Source organism: Micropterus dolomieu, linkage group LG12 (assembly GCF_021292245.1).
Source record: "Micropterus dolomieu isolate WLL.071019.BEF.003 ecotype Adirondacks linkage group LG12, ASM2129224v1, whole genome shotgun sequence".
NCBI lineage: Eukaryota > Metazoa > Chordata > Actinopteri > Centrarchiformes > Centrarchidae > Micropterus > Micropterus dolomieu.
This window is the reverse complement of record NC_060161.1, coordinates 796,110-819,613: the sequence shown is the minus strand read 5'-3', so window position 1 is coordinate 819,613 and position 23,504 is coordinate 796,110. Positions and strand designations below refer to the sequence as shown.

The following is a 23,504-nucleotide window of genomic DNA, read 5'->3' as shown; positions in this document are numbered from 1 at the left end:
ACTAAGTACGTACGTTCTGTCACATATTTACAGGTGGTAAGTATGTAGTTATGTGACTCTAGGAAAATACCCAAAATTCACAAAAAGTGAACCCTAGACATTCACTTTGAGGTGTGCTGGAGATGACTTTACGGACCATAGCAAGTTTGGGAAAAACCTCAGAGAAAATAACAAAATTAAAATTTGTTATATTTTTTAATTACTCTAATTAATACAGTTTCTATTAAACTAAACAGCCACACAAGTTGACTGAAAGCAATAGACAGTGAAAGATAATGAAGGATGAAAGAGCCAATGAAAAACAGAAGTAGTAGGATGCAGTGGAGAGGAAGAAAGTTAATGAAACAAAAAGAGAAAGGCAGGGAAAAGGGGGACAGAAATACAAGAAAGGTAGGATTGCTGTTGATTCAGTGAGATGCAGCAGAAAAGTATAACGAGGAAGAAATGGAGGAGTGAGAGAATGACACAATGAGAATTCGAACTGCATACAGCTAATGGAAAAAGTGTTAGACGGTAAAGGAGAACAGAGGTTTTCCAAGAGATGGAGATGAGGCAGAGAAAGCGAAGCCCGAAAGAAATGAGAAAAAAGAATGGGATTTACACTGACAGATGGATGAGTAGTAAGGGAAAGAAAAGAGAGAAGGTGAGATAATTCAGGGAGGTAATGCAGTATCGAGCAAAGGTTCAATCTGACACTACAACTGACTGAGCAGCAGCCTACCTCCTTAAACCTACCTCCATCTGCACCTTATCTGTCGCTTTACATCCAAACTTCTTTTGTAAATAAACTGACATGATTTTCACTCTTTTTTTACGTACATCCTTCCTCCCCAGCAATAGAAGAAAACGTATCTAATTAAACATTTTTAGATAAATACATGTTTTGCTACTGGTATCTTGCCATCTATCATGATAATGGTACTGAACATTTTTTGAATTTTCTTCTGTTTACCTCCAGTCGAAATTATTATTTTATGTTAAATTATTTAACTGGGTGTTTTAGCTTCATTGTGCAGAACCGTGTATGTGCAGAGTTTGATATTAGAAAGCAGGTGTGCTCACACCTTAAATATGAGTTTAAGATGTGTATGTAGAGAATTTTTAATAAGGTTATTGAATGTTTTTTTAAGTACAAAACACAGGAGATACAAATTATTATTTTAAGTATTCAGCATATTTTCTATGTGTTAAAATCTGGAGGGGTTCCTTAGTTTTGGTTCTATTTAGCTGTATTATCATATGGACTTACAAGGAGATGTTCCTAATTAATCTAATTTCTTACAGTAAATTTTTTTATTGATTTATTATTAGTGGAATTACTTTAATATAATACTGAATGGGCTTTATTAAGTGCAAATTCAACTCACATATTACAGAGTGTATTATCTTGCAATTAAACTGCAAGTATAACTTTTTCAGTGATAGTTGATAACAGAGTCATGTTTACATTTTTTCTTCTATATAACATTTCCTTAATAAAGTGATGAATTTTAAGGTTAAGTCTATTTAAGTACCATCATGGTCAAAAATCCTCAGTTTACTACACTAAACAGTCTCTGTGTGCTTTTTCTCTGGGAAGCACAGAAGAGAAACAGCACAACACTGATGCACTCACCACTGCCAATAAAGGAGCCATAAAAAGCGTGATTCCTTCTACCTTGTTAGTTTTTTTAAAACTTGCTTTTTACGTTGTATAACTCTCCAATGAACAAACACAACATGTTTTCTTTTCTAATGAAATTCAATTAGTTTGGGACAAAGAAAGAAACAATCATAGATCAGATAGGTAAAACGGCATCAAACAGCAAGATAGTGTCTCTGTGAGCATGCAGTATTTGAGACTTGGTAGTTCTCTTTAAACTTGGAAACCACTTTTTTGCAACTAATGGTATAAGTTATATTTGGTGCAGCACATCACATTTGATGTTGTGTTGGCTGTGTACTGTAACACGTTGGACTGGAAACAGTGACCATGAGGTTGGTAAACTGGCTCTGGTGCTCACATCAGCATCAAATAAACAAAGTAGGAATTGTAGTCTTATATATACAGTCCATGTATTTTGGTGAACCGAAGGTACTTGGGCATGTCAACAAGATTTATAAAGTTATCATGTTTAATATTTGGGATGAAATCCACTGAAGTCAATGTCCTTATGACAAACATCAGCAAACCCTTAGGCATCTTCCCTGTTGATGTTCTGCGAGGTCTGTTTCAGGAATTTTTGAGATCATTATCAGAAATAACTGTATGTTGTTTTTGATGAAGTACATTAACATCCTAAACTGTCAACATTTAGTAAATATGCTCTGGCATAAAACAGAGCACCTGTAATTACAAACTCTAGTAAGGAAAATGCCAATGTCATTGTCACATTTACATACACACTTACCTTGCTTTTATTTTTACATAGGTTAGTTATTGTAGATCCACCAAAATGTCCTCGTACCTAAATGACAAGATAGATAGATTGTCAAGTGTCCCAAAATGACATACAGTATATGTCCGTTGGAAAGTACAATGACATATATGACTGTTTCCCAAAAATCACATGTACAAGCAATGCCAAGTACCTGTCCAGCGATAGGCTTCAGTAAGTCTTGTCAAGTCTTAACTTGTGGTTAGTTTGGTTGGGTTTAGGCAACAAAACCACTTGGTTAGGTTTAGGAAAAGATTGTGGTTTGGTAAAAAAACAAGTATGTCATTATGTAGAAAGATTACCAACAAAACGTGAACTTTTTTTCACACGGAACTCAAACCTCAGTCTTGTGAGTGTTGTGAGAGTTTACTTCCCCCATCAATCCACCCCATCACCCTCCTTACATGGACTTTGGCGCTTGTTATACTACGTCACCTACCATTAGGGCTTGATATACAGTACTGTGCAAAAGTTTTAGGCAGGTGTGCAAAAAATGCTATTAAGTAAGAATGCTTTCAAAAATACACATGTTAATAGTTATGGTAATTTATCAATTATCAAAATGCAAAGTGAGTGAACAATTTATTACAGTATATCTTCCTCAACAAACAGCTTATACACCGCAAATATTAATACCACATCTGAGCTTTATTTGAAATTTGACTTTAGTATTTTATAAGTCATAATTTGAATTAAAAAAATTGACCCAGTCAGCATTTGGTTGTTGCTGGTGTGCGTTATGGATCAGCTAATAACTTCTGTGGCATGCATGACTGACACTTCTGCCAGAACTAACACAAGCTCTGCTTCTCTACAAACTCCATCAGCTGTTCGCCTCTTGAACCTACGAACAGACAGCAGCATCTCAATCTCATGGTCGAGAGGGTGGAAGATGTCTCATATGCTTATCGTTTTTTCACTTTCTCTTTTTCCCCACCATCTCTCCTTTATCTCTCTCATTTTCACTAATATGCTCTTCCATCTCATCCTCTCCCAACATTGCATTAATAACCGTTCCTTCCACATCTCTGACCTCTTACACGTCTATCATTCATTTCTCTGCAGTTCACCTCCTATATTAATATTCCAGCAAGCGACTCACTCTATTGCTTACCTCGCTCACACTCTTATCTCACTCATTTTTACCTATTTCTTCCCACCTTTCCTACATCAGTATCCAGTAATGATTCACCCACTTATGCTCTACTCAAACTCTATATCGCAGATTTTCTGTCTTGTTTTAGTGTTTTCGCACATCCTTCCTTTTGTCTTTTGTCTTTCTTTCTGTATGGCTCACAGTTTAAGGCCTGTTCCTCCCTCCCTTTCTCATACTTCTCCTTTTTGTTTTACCTGTATGTATTTCCTTCTTTTTCCCTCTCTCCGCCCCTCTGTCACTGTCCAAGGACTCCAAAGAAATTCAGCTTTTGGCGAAAAGATGAGAGGAAAAGGAAACAGTATGGCAAATTAAACAGGATAATATAAATCCTTTATCTGTGAGACAGTACCCCTCTAATACAGATGTGCAAATATAATGTGAAATAAAAAGTATATCAATTTATACTCACTTTGGTAAAGCTGGTAGAAAGATGTCCTGTTGGGTTGTGAGGTTGCAACAGAAGACCTAAACACATGATAAGATCATATTGACTGTCTGGTGTCTCTGAACTCTATGACATGTAAAGTGCACTGACCTTTCCACCATTGTTCTTTCACTTCTAGTAAAAACTAGCATCACTCAAGTAATGTAAAAGAATAAAGAAAAACTTTTAATAAATGTTTTTAAAGGTGCGTAAATAAATCCGAAATTGTAACCCTAACTGGGTCGTCAGTGTGCATGTGTAGGTGCAGCGTGTGCATGTGTGTTTGTAGTGGTGGAAGAGGAACACTTGCTGAAGAGACTGCGCCCCGGCTTCACTGGTGTTATGCCAAGTTGTCCGCACCTCGCGGGACTTTCGGATAATTTATCACCGTTGATGAACCACACAAAGAATATTATATCGTTTTTAAATAGCCGGCTTCTTGAAATAGACCCGCGAGGAACCGCGAGACGTGCATGTAGTTGTCAGCAGCATGGCATGCATGTAAAACTCCGGTAAATGGCAGGGGAGAGAGAGAGAGAGAGAGAAAAGGGTCTTCAAAAAGCCTCAGTTTAGCTGGAAATTTACAGTATAAGTTGAGTGAATGGAGACTGCAGCTCTGCAGCAGCTTCTCAAGATTAAAGCGGAGCTACCGTGTGTAACCACCTGTAAGACATCTGACGATTTTCAGAGGAACTCAAAGAGAAAGATTCCCTGCTGACTGGCTTTATGGATGTGGCTTCAGTACAAGCCAAACAGATTGTTTCTCTTAGCGCAACCGCTAACATCCAGGACACCGTGCTGTGGATTTCCTTCTGCTCGTCTCTGAAGCATCAGTCAACGCTGAAGTGGTAGTCCGTGGCTGCAAGAGAGGCTCGGATGGGGCTGCCTCTCCTCCGGACATTGGCCTCTCCAACCGCTATGCAGCCTTGTCCATCCAGTGGATGCACCTGTGGTTTCGAGTCTCCCTGATACGGATCCCTTTCGGCGGATAGTGCCTGCCGACACTGTTGCATCTCCTCCACCGGCTACATCTCCTGCACTGGCGGTAAACGGTGATCGGCTGGGCCGCCGGTCTGCTGCTGGGCCTGATCAGCGACCGTCATCCCGGTCAAAAACCTCTGCTTCCCGATGTAGGATGAGGCTGTGCTCAGACGCTCCGGTGGTCGTCTCAACCCTGCACTGTCGGGTAGCCCTTCTCTCAGGTGTGTTACTGCTACTCAAACACAACACTCGGCAGCTCACACACTCCATCCTCAGTCCGCACGCAGTGTTGAAGCAGATTCTGCTCAGTCCTGCTCTGGAACCCCACAACTAACATCTCCTCATCAGCCAGAAATCTTGGTGTAGTCATGGACTCAGACCTGAATTTGAGGAGCCACATTAAATGCTCGTACTTGTATAGCGCCTTTCTAGTCTTTACCACTCAAAGCGCTTTTACACTACATCTGCATTCACCAATCACACACATTCATACACTGAGCCTAAGTGCTCAAACGGAAACTAACATTCACACTCATTCGTACACTGGCGGAATAGCCAGTGTACGAAGTATCTTGCCCAAGAACACTTTGACACGCAACCAGGGGAGCCAGGCATTGAACCGCCGACCTTCCGATTAACGGCCAACCCCCAACAAAATACATTTCTGATCTTCTGCTTTGTTATGAACCATCCAGACCTCTCAGGTCGTCTGGGGCAGGTTTGCTTTCTGTCCCCAGAGTCAAAACTAAACAAGGAGAAGCAGCGTTTAGTTATTATGCTCCGTATATCTGGAACAAACTCCCAGATAACTGCAGGTCTGCTGTAACTGTCAGTTCTTTTAAATTAAGACTGAAGACTTTTCTTTTAACCATAGATTTTAATTAAATATTTAAGATTTTTCTTTTTACCACTGTCTTTAACTAGTAGATTGATAACTTACACTGCACTTTAACTTTTACTGTCCTGTTTTCTCTTTCTTTGTTTTTAGCTTTTTACCATTGAGAAATGAGTAGGTAATTGAGTGAAAATATAACGAGAGTGAGATTGAATAGAGTGAAGGAAGTGGTCTTAAATCTCGCGCCTAAGTGATTTGCAGGAACCTCTCTCCACCTGCAAAACACAAGTGGGTCCAGAGTATAACTGGATCAAAGTGGTCTGCGGACAGACATGTCCTGGTGTCCGAGGGTTTTTGGAGTTTCAGTGGACCCAAAGATTGCTATGGACCCGAGTACAGACTAGCTAGAGAGATTAGATTAAGTGTACTTCTCTGTTTATTCTCTTTTAAAAATAATTGTAACTCAGTTATTTGCTCAATCCCTCAGCCTGTTTTTATTTTCCATGCAACTCTTTTAACCCTGATTGTAGACTGCACTGTAACTTTTAGTATATTTTAATGTGTATTTGTTCAATTTCCCTATGTTGCTTTTATGGTTTATGTAAAGCACTTTGAATTACCTTGTTGTTGAATTGTGCTATACAAATAAACTTGCCTTGCCTTGCCTTGCCTTGCCCTTTTCTCCCCAACCACACTAATAATTGGTGACTCCATAACCAGAAACATCCGTTTCTTTAACGCTACCACTCACTGCTTCCCCGGTGCCACCACAGCTGACATTTTAAAAAAACTGCAGGACCTAATGCCATCGCTCCCGTCCTCCATCACAAGAGTAATAGTCCATGTGGGAACAAATGACACAGCTCTTCAGCAGTCTGAGCTGACACAATCACATTTTAACCGTCTTTTTAACTTTTTAAAGCAGTGTGGAAAGTCCGTTTTTATCTCTGGTCCCATTCCCACAGTTGGTCGCGGTGCTGGCCGCTTCAGTAGACTCCTAGGCCTCCACGTGAGAAAACACTATTTTTCTGAACTCATTACTTCACATAAACACAATCCCAGGTTTCTGTTTAAGACTGTGGATCAGCTGGTAAACCCAACCCCTCCTTGTGCCTCAGCTGGAAGTAATGATGACTGTGAATTGTTTTTATCTTATTTTACCAATAAGGTGGTGTCATTAGAGCCTCTATTACCCCCGCGGCCTCTTACTCAGAGGTTCCTCACCAGCAACAAGACAGTTTTAACCAGTTTTATTCCATCGACTTGTCTGAGCTTTTATAACAGTATCACAAATGAGAGTGTCCTCCAGCCCACTTGATGTAATACCTACAAAGTTTTTACTGAAAGTAATAGATTCTGTTGGGTCCCATTTGATCTCTCTAAACCTGGTTTAGATACCTCCCTCCCACAAAATTTTAGACCAATTTCAAAACTGCCTTTTATTGCAAATATTTTAGAAAGAATTGTGTCCAAACAACTGCTCACTGTACTGGCAAATAACAAATTATTTGAAAAGTTTGAAATGGTTTCAGGAAGTACCACAGCACTGAGACTGCCCTGCTTAAAGTCACCAATGATCTCCTACCTGGCACCTATTTCTAGTAGAAACGCCTAAAATAACATATCCAAAATAAATCAGTAATATCCCCTCAACCATTAGGCCTAGATGCACAATTCTGGTCTCCTTTGAAAGGTCAGAAGCTATGGATTATAAATCCATTGTAGATTAACATATTTATTTTATCATTACAGACTACATGGATATGAAATACAGAAAAAAAATAATATATTCATCCTCGCCTGGTAAAAAAAGCTTTATTATGATGGTGGGCTCATTTTGTTCGTCTCGACGCACGCTCCTATGGGTCGCCAGCAGAGACCGATAAAGTTCGCCTCCGCCAAATTACACTCTTCTTCAGCTCTCATACCTCATGACACAAATGAAACTTAAGACCGCAGCCGACCTCACCAAGATGGCGGCCTGCCAGACGATCTCTGTGGACACAAAGCGCCTCAGCTTTTGGAAGGAAAACAGCTAGAACAGCGAAAATTGATTATGTACCCGGTACCGGGTACGTCCGTTCCCATTGCGTTAATGTCTGCTGATGAAGGCATGTGCTCAGTCCTGTGACTCCTGGACCTTAGCGCTGCTTTTGACACCACTAATCACAACATCATGTTAGACAGACTGAGGCACTGGGTGGGGATCTCTGGTACTGCCCTAGAATAGTTTTTATCCTACCTGTCAAATAGGAAGTTTTGCATGTCTGTAAACAACTATGTCTCTTCGTTCTATCCGGTTAAATATGGTGTGCCTCAGGGGTCGGTCTTAGGACCCATTTTGTTTTCCTTGTATCTGCTTCCCCTTGGACATATTATCCATAAACATGGTATTTCTTTTCATATTTATGCTGATGACACACAAATGTACTTGCTCGTCAGATCCACAGACCCTGGAATGCTGAGTTCACTTAACAACTGCCTTTGTGAAGTTAAAAAATGGATGTCAAATCATTTCCTCCAGCTGAACTCAGTCAAAATAAGAAATCCCGGTCATTGGGTCCCAGCAGATGGCAAAACAAATACTGCCATCTGCTGGTTCCCTAGTAAATCACATTAAGCCTGTGGCAAAGAACCTTGGTGTTTGGTTTGATAGTAATTAAAATTTTGAGCAGAACACCACAAAGCTTGTTCAATCATGTTTTTATCAACTTAGAAATATAGCAAAAATTCGATCTATGTTATCTAACCAAGACCATTTTACACGCCTTCATCTCATCACGCCTGGATTATTGCAGAGACTTTGCTGTCAGGGCCCCGAGGCTCTGGAACAGCCTGCCCAAGGAAATCAGGTCGGCTGAGTCAGTGAAGTCTTTAAGTCCCTTCTTAAAACATACTTTTATAGGAGAGCATTTCCCGATCTTATTTGACTTTATTTTTTCCCTTTTTATTTTATTCTGTTTTACTTATTTTATATTTATCTTAAACGTGTATTTTTGTGTGTCTTTTCAATGTTTTCTTGCTTTTATCTTGTATTGTTTTTGTATTATTGTCTTTTGGGTATTATTGTCTTTACACTTGTTAAAGCACTTTGTAACTTGTCTTTGAAAAGTGCTCTACAAATAAAGATCTTATTATATTATTATTATTATTAAGTTTTGTTTCTCTTGTCAAAATGAAGCAAGCACTGTGCATTTGCTTCTGCTGCAGGCTCCACTTTCAGGTCAGATACACTGTCAGGACTGGAAATACAAGCATAAATAAATAAATAAAATAGTACGTTTTGACAGGAAACCCATTAAAAAATTATAAATTTTAATCATATAGACACTTATAGGGGAAGGGATTTTGGGGAATTACTTAAATATAGCCTAATATATCATAGCCTATTCTGTCTTCTTAGCATTTAACGTGTCAGTTTAGCAACAAAGCCGACAAAGCTTCAATAATTAATAAACTAGTTATAGGATCTTTTTTACAGGCACTATTTATTTATTCTGTCAAAATAGGACGTTAACTCCATCCATACACCTAACCAGAGTGTAACTTAGTCTCTCTTCCAGTCTTCTTAAAAAAACACACACAGACACTTCTCATTCATAATTTCCCTTTGAAGAGTAATATATATTATGGCATTTTACTGCTATCAGCTGAATTTAATATGAAAAACTTACAACTATGGGAAATGGATTTGAGCTTTGTGGGGGTCTGTAGTATAACAAACGTTCTGTAAATAGTTTTCTAACAAATATAGCAACTCCTGATCAACCCACACCAATTTTAGGCTTAAATAACTAACTTGTGGTTAGTCCTGCCCACATCTGTGTTAAGCCCCGCCCATTCAGAGCACGGATACAAATCATTTAATTGGTTGGACAGATACAGAAACAGATCGCTCATCCCTGACGACACATTATGAAAGAGTGGTTCCCAATCATTTTGGGTGAGACTCCTAACAAAAAAGCAGTTTTGTAGACCAGATGTCTATGAGTTGTTAGCAATTCCACCAAAGAAAGATTTTCCCTCTAAATTTCTCAGATGGTTTCATTAAAATAATTTTTTGAGGCCCAAAAAGGTAAAATTAGTCAATATTTAAGTAAAATGCAATGATTTGAAAAAAGGTTTGCTTCAGATGTTCATTTCACTGTGACAATGGAAAATACACAAACTAAAAGAAAACATAGACAAAAAAAACCCTTAAGGTCCAGCAGAAGAGATGGAATATAACAGGGAAGTTGACTTTTAAATTAATTTCTACCTTAGTTCCCTGGAAGCATGTAAGGTGTGAGGTGAAGGACAACGAACTGAAAGAGGACAACAAGCGGAGCACTGAGAAAAAGCTGATGCTATGTAGCCTAAAGCCCAGCTGGATGAAGCTGAGACCAAACATGTCCACTCTTAACAGATGGATTTTAAAAATCTGAAATCACAGCTGAGAAAGATGCTGCAGAAAGCTCAGGATGATCTTGAGCAGCAAACTCCAAGGACCTTCAAGTAAAATTAGAGCAGATGAAAGGAGAGAGGCCCTTCAAAATGAAGTGGAGGCAATTAAGTTAGAGCCCTGTGCTTAAAAGCAGTTGTGCAGAGTGGCTGAAAACAATCTTGAGATGACCACTTATTGCCTGAAGGTGAAGTTTTTTTACAAAGACATGGCAGAGTTTGAGGCTTTAAAGCAGAACAGTTGGAGAAAGTTCTTGTATTTCAGAGGGCTCAAGCTCAGAATCTGCAAAATATACTGAGCAAGACAGGGGAAGCTCTTCTTAAACAGAAAGAGGTGGCTAAGATTGTGAAAAATATCCTAGACTTACCGAGCCCAGCTGGAGGAACACAGAATGGAGAGAGAAAAGACTGCATCTATCCAAAAAAAGGCAGAAGATCACATAGAGAGTGACCATCTTCAGTGGCAGCAGGAGAAAACCTCCCTGCTGGAAGAGATGGAGAAATCCAGAGCCTCCTGTCTGGCTCAACTGGACGAACAAAGACATGAGAATAGTAAGGTCATGGTTGCTCTGGAGGATGCTGAACAGCAGCTGGCGATTAAACATCTCCTGTCGCACAAGGAATAGTCAGATTTCATCCCAGCTGGGGGAGATGGCAGCCTCTTGTGTGGTCAAGTTTGACGAGCAGAAACATTAGAACAAAATCCTCGTGGCTGCTTTAAAGAAGGCCAGGGATCAGGCAGAGTGACCGTCTCCCGCGGCAGCCGGTGAAAACCTGCCTGCTGGAAAAAAATGGATAAATCCAGAGCTCTCTATGTGGCTCAGCTTGACATGCAGAAACAGGAAAACAACACCCTCATGCCTGGTCTGAAGCAGTAGTTGAAGAGTCATCGTAGACTCATTGAAGTCATATCTCCTTCAGGCCACAGAGGGCCTAAAGCAGCCTATGTATGAAAAGAAGCAGGAGGCAGAGAGCCCCACGAGGTCCCAGCTGTAAGATCTCGAGAGCTAGCATGCTGAAAAGAAAAAATGAGGAAAAAGTGGTACAGAAAAGTCTTCTAATGCCCAGTTTCAATATTCCATGTTCAGTAAAACAAAATACAAATACACTTACACGAACACATACATTTGTTGTTATGTGTGAGTATTAATCAGCTGAAACAGTGTTAATCCTCCCAAACAGCACTTTTTAAAAACTTTTTGGTGACTGATGTTGTCTGTGCTACTTTAAAGAGGTGGTATTATACTCATTTTCAGGTTCAAAATCCTATTTGTACCAGAACAGGTTTACATGGTTTAATTTTCAAAAAACACCATATTTTTTGTCATGCTGCACATTGCTGCAGGTCCTCTTTTCATCCTGTGTTGAACGCTTCGTTTTAGCTATGGAGTGATACATCCTGTCTCTAGATGATCTTTGTTGGGAGTTGCACATGCGCAGTTCCTAGTTAAAGACTACTAGCCAATCAGAAGCAGAGAAGGTTGGGTCAGCGAAAAGACGGTGAACAGCTTCGATTCAGCTGTAGACTACATGTTGCCGACCAGGTTGGCAATTTGGACTGGAGCAAGAGTTTCAGAGTGGTGAGTTATTAATCTGTAACAAAAGTATCTTTCATCCATAAAGTTTTAACTGAGCTCTGTCTCTACATCACAGTAACAACTTTATGTCCATTCACTGCTTGGAGGGTAGCTAGTGTTTGGAAGGGAGAGGAGAGGTGTGCTGCAGCTCAGTGTTTTTCCACTAGTGCTTTTGAGGGCATTATATGACGGGCATTTTGCTTTTGTCCATGTGTCATCACAGGGATGAAAGGGAAATGGCTACAAACGAGCTGTTTTCAGGAAGTTCAGAGAAGTGTTTTCTGTGGGAGATGGGAACTCCCTTTTGACTGGACTTTGGGATTTTTCACTTTGAAAACCTAGTACATGCACAAAAAAGATATAACTCAATAAAGGAGAGGGGAAAAGCCAAAAACCATAATACCACCTCTTTAAGTGTGTGTATGTGGTTCTGTTTTTGGTTGTGCGATACCGCGGCTCCAACCCCAATAACTACTGCACAGATGGCAGCGTCTGTATCAGGGATATTGTGGCCTCATTTTTGGACAGTGGGAGGAAGTGGAGACACATCGTTAAACTTTATAGACAGTCTATGATCTAGGTCTGTAAGGCCCATTGAAACAGCTTCGGCTACACGAATATTTAAATATAAAATTATGTTGGTTAATTTTGGCATTATCTAAATACTTTCTCGCTTGCATTTGCTCCCTATAGCGTATGCATATGTATGTACATTATTGACGTTATTATCAGCATTTTAAATATCATTCTGTGAAATTCAGGGTCAAAACTATAAACTATAAATTTGTTTCTTTGTAGCTCTCTGTTCAAGGCCTTTTCCTCCCTCTCTTTCTCTTAGGCGTCCTTTTTATTTTTCTTCCTCTACAAGGACTTTACGTATATTTATTTCCCTCTCTCTGTCCCTCTGTCACTGTCCAAGGACTCCAAAGAAATTGAGCTCTTGGCACAGAGCTGAGAAGGAAAGGACACAGGATGGCAAATGAAACAGCATGATATAAATCCTTTATTGTTTCCTTAAATAACCTTTATCCACGAGACAGTACCCACGTTTTCTTCAATTATACAAATGTGCAAATATAATGTGATATAGATCAATTTACACTTACCTGGCTAAAGCTGGTAGGTGTAGGGTTGTGATGTGAAATGAAAAGCAGAAAATATATTAATCTTTGAGTGCCATTTCACTTTGGCCAGTTGATGAATTGCCATGTTAAAGTTGGGGTATGCGATTCTAATCCAAGTCTTTTTGTCAAATTCAGCATATACAGTCGCAGTAAAAAAAAAAAAAAAATTATCATATCAATAAACATTTTGGAATTACCTGGATTTCTGCATAAATTGGTAAAATAAAATGTGATTTGATCTTCATCTAAGTCACAACAATAGACAAACACAGTCTGCTTATACTAATACCACACTAACTATTTCTTGTGAACACACTGTGTAAACATACACAGTAAAAGTTGGAAAAAGTATGTGAACCCTTGAACACATTTCTTGTAGTTGCAGATCAGACCTGAACAACGGTCAGGAAAAATTTTGGATTTTCTTCTTTACAAAACTATTTCAGTTCAGCAATATTCTTGGGATGTGTGGTGTGAATCGGCCCGTCCGGTCTTTGTGGTCGTATGCCTTCGTAGGCCCTTCAAAGGATGCGGTCCTTGAATTGAGACACAGCTTTAGGCTCTCTATAGAAACCAAATGGATATCTCACATAGAAAACAAGCTAGCTAGCTAACATTGAGATGGTGCAGTTGCTCATAGCCTAATCAAACAGGCCTTTTAAATATTGACAACAAGACATTAGAGATGCTGCTTCATGGGTAAATTGAATCTCATTAGGCAAAATATTATATATATATCTTTGCTATGGCAGCCAGCAGCGCTTGTAGAAGCAGCAGCCGGTAGCTCCTTAAAACTTCGCTACACTTTTGTTTTTTATCTGTTTTTTCTGTCTTTCTTTCCGAAAGACGTGTTACCTCTGACATAAGTACAGTCATTGGAAGAGGAAGACGTGGTTTTTGGATTAAAGAGCAGCAGATCACGATCCACCCGGCCCAAACAACCGGACCAGGCGCCACGGCGGGTGCAGTGATCGTTCAGAGGAGAGGAAAGAGAGCCAGGAGAGGAGCCATGCTGGCCCAGCTTGGATTTGATTCTGCTCCTAGAGATCCGGTCTGGACAAAATGGTACTCGTACTGACTACATAACGGAATTCAGAGACTGTTGTGCCCACATCGTTACAGAGACCTGCCCCATCAACCTCCCGGATCAAGCACTTGGCGGGTGGTCCGTGTTCCAAGCTGTGAATGCAAGACTCTGGCAAGATGAGAGGAGGTGGTTTTATATCAATGATGCTTGGTGCTCAAACGCAGTCAAGATGTTTCCCAAGTGTCAAATGACAAAAGCTTTAAAAAAAGCTTAAATAAAAGCTTTCATGTTATCATCTGGATGCTGCTGTTTACATTCACCCCAGAAAAAAAATGCACTGTGGAATGTTTGGGGTGTATACATGTAGCCTATGTAAATAACTGTATATACTGTTTTATTTTATTTTATATGTTACCATATTTTAATATAGGCCAACTATTAGCTTTAGTTTAGTTAATGGGAATTGCTGTTCTCCTACTGGTGTAAATAACATGCACGCTGTATGTGTGTGTGTGTGTGTGTGTGTGTGTGTGTGTGTGTGTTTGTGTCTGTCAGTCAGCCAGGTCAGTTAAAATGTCAGAGAAAAGAAAAACGAACATCCCATTTTTCAGTGCACCAAAACCCAAAGTAAGTTGAAAGACCCCAGCTATCAGATCCTTGACATTCTAAGGGAAATGGTTTCGAGATTTTCCATGGTCACATTATAGTCCATCAGTGAAAGGAGCCTTGTGTTTTACTGCAGCAAAGTATTTCCAAACCAGTGCTCTCCTGGGCAAAGAGCTGATGCTGCTTTTATTAGTGCAGGCTTCAAATTTGGAATAAATCCATTTACATATTTATAGCACCCTTAAACTTCCAAGCCCAGTGCCACTATGTGAAGTTAGTGCACATCAGCTGAATCCAATCAGTGCTCAGTTATCCAGTGCACTGGGTAAACGGCAGGAAGGGGTAAGGCACTGCTTGAGGAAAAATTGTTAGTTCTGTACGACAGGGACAAGCCTTATGAGGCCACACTGATGACAGTGGTAATCTATATCAGCTCCTCAGAACACCTCAGGCCAAAGATCAATCACCTACTTTGTGTTAGTATCATCAGATCTGCATCCATATGTCTTGGACATTGGATGAAGAGAAGAGCGACTGATCACCACCTGGGGGAGACTGCCGAACAGACCTGGTAAACCCAAACGTGTAGCGAGGGTTAACTGGGAACATCTGACTGAGGCCCATTTCCCCAATTCTTTAACACCCGCCTCTATTCATAGTTTTCACGTGACGTCACATTCCAAGGAAAACGCTTCCATGTAGAGCAAAAAAAAACGTTATTTTCCGCTGCCTGCCAACCAATAAGCAAGTGGTACACTGTTACTTTGAGTTGCTGGTAATGCTGGATGGTTGTTGTGCTTTCGGATGCACTAATTGAGGAGGAGACAAGCCTGGGCTTTTAGGTGAGGGATTCCCCACAAGGTAAACGTAAACATACCACAGGCGGTTTTCAACGATAGAAATGCGGCAGCGGATCCTGTAACGTTATATGGATTGGATGTGCCCAACACTTTTGGTTTGTGTTCATATCTTTCTTTTTCTTAAGTTGAAAGGTGATCCACCTAAAATTTGACTGCTTTTGCGGCATCGCTACGGGGGAGTCATGGTGTGAGCTGCCATGTTGGTCTGTTGTTTTGCCCTCCAGGTCACCGCGCACGTCACGTGACTGAAAACTGTGAACTGTGAATGTCAGAAGGTCGTTGGTGCCTGTCGTGATGGCAACCTTAAATCCCTCTAAGGGTAAAATGGCCGCGAGATCGACCAAAAGATTTGTGCGGCAACAGCAGTAATGGTGCAACCATCATGTTGAAGAGGGAGCTGAGCGAGAAGGCAAGGCTTTCAATTTACTTGTCGATCTATGTTCCAATGCTCACCAATGGTCATGAGCCTGGTGATCCTCAAAGAGGAATTGGAAAACGATGCTGGGGAGAGGGACATCTGGACTACCTTGCCTGGCCTCGTCACCAGATAAGTGACAGAAAATGGATGGATAGACTATGAGTCTAAAGTGGCTTACGAGCACAAGCAAGGCAGCAATGCATTAGAATATTGATACACTGAAGAAAAAATATTAATTCAATTTAAATTTAATGACATGACCCTTGGTCCTGCAGTTCTGTTTGGAGATCCATGCATTAATGTCATTAATATTTTATGCAGCATTTACTTGTTTCTTAGTGTCATCTAATAAAACGGGGTTTTAAAAGAGTACAAAAGAGGATGTAGAAACAAAAATAGGGGGGGGGCATACATGGGTGGAGAGGGGCAAAGAGATAGAAGCTGAGATTGAGAGAAACAAAAGAGTCAAGAGAGTGCAACAGAAATGTTTTTGAGGGATTTTGCTTCCTTGACATGCTGTATCTGTCTCTATAAACAGGGCTGAACGGCATGATACCCTGGTTATTGTTTCACCTCTACAGGCACACAGACAGACACAAAAGCATGCACAGAGAAAAACATTAGCACATAACTGTCCACATAACGCTCTAACACACACATTAGAAAACACATTCTCTGCTACACACAGGCAAACACACACAGACACACACAACAGCTGAACATGGCAGGTGTTTCAAACCGAAACAAGTGACTGCCCTTTCACTGACCTGAGGAAGAGAGGAATGGCAAAAAAACACAGAAAAAAGAGAGGGGAAGAGGTTGCAGGTTGTTGGATGCTTTATTCTTTCAGACAGGCAGAGACAGTAAAAGCTGTTTTACTCAAATCTGAATACCCTGTTGACTACAGGTCAACCACAGGTCCTTTTTTTGTTGTTTGTACAGAAGCTCACAGCAAATGTGTAAGCCATGACTTGGAAAGCACAATTTTAAAAAAACCCACATTATTCTTTAAAAAAAATTATTGTCTTGCTTGCAAACAGGCCCCGTGTGTGCGACTGCCCTGTTTAGTTCATTTTAAAAGGGGAATGATGACAGCTGCTGCTGTGCACAGAAGTGTTGTGTAAAAGTTATGACTTTCAGCTGTTGAGGACACAGGATTTCAAGATGTAAGGCACCTTCTGGCTGCTGGTTGAGGTCAGGCTTAGATAAAGTACATTTCTTAGCTTAGTAAGCATTTATTATTATTATTATTATTATTATTAAGCAAGTCCTGTAACCCTGTACACAGGATAAACGGTTGATGATGGATGGATGGATGGATATTAAGCAAGTTAGCCACCTCAATATTATAGGATACAACGGTTAACACGGTTAATAATGCGGAGAATGTAGGTCTAGTTTCACAAGTGGTTAAAGACATTACTGAATGTTTAACACTGACGTTTTATAGCATTTGAAAACATAGAACTGGATTTAGTATTTTTCCGTTTGTCCGTGTATTAAACATTTGAGAGAATGACAATCTGTTTAGATTTTTTGTAGCATAGATTTTGTTGACATTTGGATCATTTGTGGCATAGATTTTTTGGATGTTTTTACTGGCAATTTTACTAGTTATAAATCTCTATTGTCAGATAACTGATCATTTTGTTTATCTAGATATAACTTAAAAAATAAATAAAATAAATATATATATATATAAATAAATTGAAAATGTTGCCTACTGATTGTTTTCAAATCCAGCATATCTTATAAATAGATGCAGCAGCCAGTAGAAGACGGGAATTTGGATTAAAGAGCAGTGGACAATGGCCCACCTGGCCCTATCAACTGGACCAGGCACCACGGCGGGTGCGGTGATCACTCAGAGGAGAGGAAAGAGAGCCAAGATAGGAGCCATGCTGGCCCGGCTTTGACTTAATTCTGCTGCTAAAGTTCCGGTCTGGACTTAATTGGAACTCAGGTTGGCCAAGCAACGGAAATCAGAGACTGCTGTGCCCACATCTTTACAGAGACATGCCCCATCAACATCCCGGATCAAGCACTCGGCGGGTGGTCCACGTCCTGAGCTGTCAAGTAAGACTCCTAAAAGATAAGAGGAGGTGGACTTGGTGCTCAAACACAGCTGAGATGGACACTGTTCCAAATGTTGCTACTGTTTACATCCTCCCTGGACCAAAATTAAAAAATGCACTGCAGAATGTTCGGGGTGTATACGTGACGTGTATATATCCTTTGTGTATTAATAACAGTATATCGCCTACTGTTTTATTTGTTTATTTAAATGTTACCATATTTTAATACACAAGTTCTGTGACAAACAACCTTGTACCTTGTATATTGTGCAATAAAGTCTATGTAAAATTTCAAAATTAGACCTGACCACGGAGGGATGGTGTTTGTCAGTGTGCTGCTAAAATTTAAAGTATGACTCATCAGTGGTGCAGTCAATACTGTAGGCTACACGTTTTAGTAGCAGATGGTACACCCTAGTCTCCTCATTTTTTGTGTAATGAGTGCAGTCGTTAAATGCAGATATGTACAGTTCATGAGAAGTAAGACATATGTTGTACTAGCGTGACAAGATTATGTGAAGGGCATGTAAGGAAATAAGCAGGCTGACATTAAAACAGAGCATGGTTGTTAAAGGACAGATTAATGAACTTACAACTATCACTGTTTAACTCTCAACCCTTATTAGACCTGTTGGCGTTGTACCACAATGTTTTGATGAGCGTGTAGTGTAGAATATGGGAATAACCTAATGCACATTTCAATTATGTTAATGTAAACAATGTAGGCATCTTAACATTCAAAACAAAAAGCGTATTATAATTACATTAAAAATTAGGACATGCATTTAACTTATTCTAACCCATCCCTTGGAGGGCAAAAAAATATGTTATTTTCCACTGCCTGCCAACCAATATGCAAGTGATACATTACTTTGAGTTTCTTAGCCTACTTTTTGTGTTGCCAAAATGCTGGATGGTTGTTGTGCTTTCGGATGCACTAACTGAGGAGGAGACGAGCCTGGGCTGTGTTAGGTGAGGAATTCCCCAGAAGGTAAAAGTAAACATTACCGCAATAGAACGGGGGCAGGGACCTGGCGGTTTTTAGCGGTAGAAATGCGGCAGGGGATGCTGGAACGTTATATGGATCGGATATGCCCAACATTTGCAGTTTGTGTTCATATCTTTCTTTTTTGTAAGTTGAAAGGTGAGCCACATTAAATTTGACTGCTTTTGCGGCGTCTCTACTGGGGAGTCGCGGTGTTGGTCTGTTGTTTTGCCCTCTAGGTCACCGCGCATGTCACGTGACTGAAAACTATGAATAGCAGCCTCTGGTACTGCAGCTATATATTGTCCTGTTTTTCAAACTAAAAACCCACTTATGTTGATGTCCAAGCTCATCTTAATTACATTTAATCAGGCACCACCATCGCCCAAGTGTATCTGCTGCAGGTTTATCAAGTGTAACACACAAAGCTACACAAATTGGACTCATTAAATATCAAAATTAATATTTTCCCGCTTTGGTTATAAAACAGAAAACAAAAACTGATGTAGTTTTGTGTGTTTTCTGTTTATCTGTTTTTCCAACCAGTTCTCACTCCCAAGTCGTCACATATGGATGCATGGTCAAGAGCCATAGTCGTCAGTTTGTGACGCACTGAGAATCCCTTTTCCATCATAGTTCGACATCTTGGGGGAAGCCCTGCAGCATCAGTTTTTGACGGTAAAGGCAGGTATATGATATTTAACAGAAAAGAAAGAGTAAGGTGGTTGGGGTGGAAGGAGGGCCAGAATCCCAACTTTGAGCCAGGAGACCGGGGTTCGTGTCCCATGTGAAACAAAGTCAACATTGAATATTGTTATTTAGGCAAGTTAGGGTGTAAGTGACGTTAGTTAACTTATGTGTTAACTGTCATGTAGTTATTTAAACCCCATCCATGATCTTTTCCTAACCTTAACTAAGTAGTTTTGTTGCCTAAACCCAACCAAGTATTTTCTGTGCCTAAACGTTTCATAATGCGCGTTTCAAAATGGCGATGTTTCGAAACGCTAGCGTTTTATTTTGAAAGTCTAATTGGACGTTGCATTTTTATTGTTGCTAACTTTACCGGAAGTTGTATGTTTGTTCTTGCTAAGCGTTGCTAACTTGACTGCGGATCCCTAAACGTCAATAATTGACGCAAAAGGGCTACCCAAGTCGTTAACAAGCGACGACAAAGGGCCTTGACCAAGCGTCAATATGTGACGAGTCGGGATACAGTCTGAGAACGTGTTGGTTTTTCCGTTTTAAAACCAAAAATAACTTGTTTTTTTGTTTTTTCTGATTTGGTTTTGAAATGAAAACGGGTAATCCAGCAACAGGCATATAGTACCTTCAGTATGTTATGTAAGTCACTTGACCTATGTCATACATTTAATACGTGGAAAACATTGTCTAACATAGTTTTGTTAGGTTTAGGCAACAAAACTATTTTTGTTAGGTTTAGGCAACAAAACAATTGGTTAGGATTAGGAACATCATGGTTTGGGTTAAATAAGTACATTACGTAAGTCACGTGACACAAATCATCTACAAAACATGTCAACTTTGACTTTTTTTCACACAGAACTCAAACCCCAGTCTCCTGAGTTTTCTTCACTCATGCATCCACACCACCACCCTCCCAAAGCGGACTTTGTCTCTCTTTTTACATCACCTGACAAAAAATGTAAACATGGGTCATAATAAACTATAAAACAATCAACCTATAAGGCCATTTTTCTGGTGAGGACGGGCTGGCCATTAAGCTACCTTGCTAGTTACTTACCACCAATTAATGAGCAGCCTACCTGATTAGAATGAATATTGTATCTAGGAACGAAGTTAATCTGTTTAGACTGTACCTTCAGTGCACTCTGGGACATAGTCGGAGAAGGTATGTCAGACAGTTATGTAACACTATTCGTGGCTAATGATCCAGTATTAATATTGTAATATTGTCGGAATTAATGACACGCAATACCATGATGGGGTCTGGCAGACATCACGATGCCCTCTGGTAGTCAAACAAAGTTACGATGCCCTCTGGTAGTCAAACAAAGGGAAAGGATCACACTCAACAACCAGTTAGTCATCTGAAATTACACCGACATCATTTCATTCTCTTTATTAACACACACAAGCCTGCACACGCACAAAGCGAGGCTGGGCAAGGGTGAGATTAAAATTCAGAACATGGTTTACATAGAAATTCACTGAGAATCCCCTAAAGGATGAACCTCCTCTGAACCTCCTACATGCTCAGCTACATAGCCACACAGACTTATATACTTTCATTTACATTTGTGTTTTTAAAATTATCAGAAGCACATAAATACTGGATGATACAAACTGTGTCTGACAGAATATTTTGTCATGCCTCCAGTACCACCTACTGTGCAGTACCTAATTAAGGGTACAGGATGTGATGGAGACAAACACCTTCAAATATGACGATTTCCAGTAACCTCAGACACATGGAACATAATTTTCTTCAAAACCTTCACTGTGCATTCGGAGATAATGGTGACTTACAACAGGGAAGAGCCACAGTCCTTGCTGCTGAGTGTCCTTGCAGCTGAGCCTACTTGTTGCTGACTGTGACAGCTCTGACTGATGTGCAGGTAATTTCGGATATACCAGCGCTAACAACAAAGATTGTTTTTGATGTGACATATATAGTCGGGTTCTGGGAACTATTTTGGTTGAATTCAAAACATGTTTCTTTTTGTTGAGCTTTAAACGCCAAGTTTGAATGAACTCAACTGAACTTTTGAACTGAACTTATTCTACTAGGAAAGTACATTGGGTTTAAATACTGAATTATGTAGCAACAGCTGCTAACAGCTGCGGTAACATTATGCAAATCTAAAAACAGGTTGATACACATTTCCCTGTTAGCATGAGTTACACTACACGAATGTGAATTTTGTGTTAGACTCATAACATGTACGTTGTTTTGCATGTTAGAGCTTCCATGATGACAGCATTGTTGTCTCTGATGAGGACTACACTCCAGAGCCAAGCACAGACCCGGGACACGACCGGGGTCGAGGCAAAGCAGAGGAGGGAGGGCTGCCAGGGTCCGAGGAAGAAGAGGCAGAGGACGGGGAGGATGAACTGCAAGTCAAGGAGCTCATATTCTAAGACCTGCATAGAGCTTCACGCTCCAACAATGGCATATGAACATATATATATATATATATACACACTGTATATTATAATATTAGTATATTATCTTCCAGTGTACTCAAAGTTTCTCTGGTGTTTCCCCCTAAGCCTTTTGGGTGTCAAAAATAAAGTGCTAAAAAAATGCTAAATGCTAAATAAATTTAATCTATCACTATTTTTTTATTGTTGTTTACTGATACACCACCACTAACTACAGCTCTGCTTCAGCCATTGGCTCATCTGTGTTATGTATGTTGAACTGGCATGTAATATGGACTCAGAAGTCCTGTTAGAGAACAACAAAGTCCTGTTCAATAGAAATATCTGATCATGTTGATGAATGTTCTGTCCTATTACAGCAGTCTTTCCAATTTGGGGTTTTTAACAATTACATATTCCTTTACAGGCCAGAATTGAAGGACTTTGGACAACATCCAGACTACTGTGTTTCCGTGCGCCACACATGGCTGATCTTCCAGAACCAGGACAGAGTAACAGACGCAGCATAGAGACAGTTTGTAGTGTGGCAATATGGAGCACTTGGTCACAGAGTTGTGATATTGAGTTGCTGTTTCTGGAAGAAATGTGACCATTCTCCTGATCCACTAGGACAATACAGATGTTTTATTAACTGACACAGTGCTACACAAATAATTCCATCCACTGTATGGATGAATACCTGTACAACCGTTTTTGTTTTATTCCCAGGAGGGTAGAGGAAATACCAAGTATATTTTCCCCTGTTCTGGATAATATTTTCATTCTTTTTTAAATAAAACATTGAAAATGATAAATGCCTTTTCTTTACACTTGCAGCAAACAACTACATTTATGTCTTATGTCTGAAATAATGACATCCAAATGTGGTTTAACACTTGTTCATTGTTATTATATACTACTAAAACTACAACCTATATCACAAATAGATCATTTTTAAAGGTCATTAAAAATAAGTATATACAGGAAGAAAGACAAGGTGTGTCCAGAGGTATCTTGACTGATTATGAAGACAGTTCAGACTTTGCAAGTAGCATTGTATCGCTGCCAGCCACATCACTTTCTGTTATACACCTTGTTGTATATAGCAATACATTTGGGGCAGGGACACCTGAACACCATGTTGACGGGGATCATCAGGTCTCCTGGTTCTGCTTCTAGGCATCTCCTCAGTAGCAGACAACCATCAGAGGAGGAGGGTACTCTGGAGGTCTGCGATGTAACTGTAGTCTTCTCCACCTTCACTTCAAGCACTGGTGAGAAGTACAGGGTTATGGAAGAATCCAAATCTGCAGCTGACCTGAGGGCAAAGCAGAAATAAAACATGCAGTAATTTTTACTTCTGGTAAAATAAATAATGGCATAACAGCACCAATTACAGTAAATGTTATATACAATGTCAAACTAAATAATAAGTAGCTTATAAACCAGAAACGCA

At 39.9% G+C, this 23,504-nt stretch overlaps 1 long non-coding RNA gene across 1 annotated transcript; it reads left to right on the top strand.

The window, feature by feature from the left end:
• The first annotated feature begins 15,373 nt into the window (after positions 1–15,373).
• On the top strand, positions 15,374–22,159 carry LOC123980807. The gene is made up of 5 exons (XR_006827557.1): positions 15,374–15,429; positions 17,625–17,941; positions 19,472–19,603; positions 21,285–21,522; positions 21,869–22,159. It is a non-coding gene; the product is annotated as an uncharacterized LOC123980807 (long non-coding RNA).
• The last annotated feature ends 1,345 nt before the right edge of the window (positions 22,160–23,504 follow it).